Source organism: Condylura cristata, unplaced genomic scaffold, assembly GCF_000260355.1.
Source record: "Condylura cristata isolate star-nosed mole 26May11 unplaced genomic scaffold, ConCri1.0 scaffold00025, whole genome shotgun sequence".
Classification (NCBI taxonomy): Eukaryota; Metazoa; Chordata; class Mammalia; order Eulipotyphla; family Talpidae; genus Condylura; species Condylura cristata.
Window position 1 is genome coordinate 31,581,935 of NW_004567126.1, and position 1,097 is coordinate 31,583,031.

General features: G+C 67.0%; 1 protein-coding gene across 1 annotated transcript in view; it reads right to left on the reverse strand.

Annotated features, from left to right (window-relative positions):
* Nucleotides 1-1,097, reverse strand: part of LOC101631218 (snRNA-activating protein complex subunit 2) — a 6,130-nt gene that overhangs the window by 2,737 nt on the left and 2,296 nt on the right. The gene's annotated exons all lie outside the window — the stretch shown is intronic.

Sequence of the window (1,097 nt, forward strand, 5' to 3'; positions counted from 1 at the left end):
GCGCTCTCGCCCGTTCGTGAACTGCAGCGGAAACCTTCGATCTCGTGCCCTCCCCTACTCCTGGGCGAAGTGTGCGGCCCTCGCGGAGGCGGGGCCGGCCGGGAGCCGGGCTGGGGGCTCGCGGGCCGTGCCCTGGCCTTGCCGAGCCTCAGCCCCCCAAAGTGGAGCCAGCCGTCCCGCCCCTGTCTGCTCCCGGGGTGGGAGAAAACCAGAGCAGAGAGGAGGCTGGACCGAGCCCGGAGGCCCGCCCCGGGGGAGGGCAGGGAGGTGCGGAAGCCCAGGCTCGGGATGCTGCTGAGGGCAGGCTGTGGAGGGAGGCCCAGGAGTTGGTTGAAGCTGAAGCTGGGGGGTGGTGGGGGACGGGACGGGGGGGGGGGCGCGGCACCCTGTTTGGGGCTACCCTGCCGAGGGTCTCCCCCGCGCACTTCTGCACACGCGATTACAGCGTGTGAACCCCTCCAGTCCCAGGCCTCCGTTTCCTGTCCCTTAGCCCAGCACCACGAACCTTCACGGGCTCGAGAATTAAGCAGGTGGGACCAGAGGTTTATTTTGAGTCAGGTGGGGGTACAGGGCGCGGCCCGGGAACTGGGTACCATCAGATCCCAAGTGCGGGGGGGGGGAGGGGGTTAGGTCCGCTACTGACAGGCCTGGCCCATGACGGTGGCTGACTGGTCTCTGGGCCTCCTGGGGGCACGCCACACCTGGGGAGGGGCACCCCGGTTGAGCAAAGGCCACCCCCTCCCAGCCCATCCTAAGCCTCCTCCCCATCATGTGCGCCAGGGAGAGGGTGCGCCCAAGCCCAGACCCATGTCCTCGAGAGCTGTCAGGCTTGGGGACCCGCTTGGTTATGGAGCACGCGGGGCCACAGGTGACTCGCTGCTGCCATCCAGGCGCCACTGAACTGTGAGCGCTGACGTCACCTGCCCGAGAGTGCCTCACTTTTCTCCTCTCTAAATCGGGGATTATAACACTAACCCAAAAGTTGTTTCTAGGCGAACTTGAGGTAGTGTGGGTGAACCGGGCGCCACACTGCCTGGCCCAGGGACAGCGCCAAGCGCCCTTATCAGCCCTCCCTCTTCCAGTGCTCGGCAGCCCAC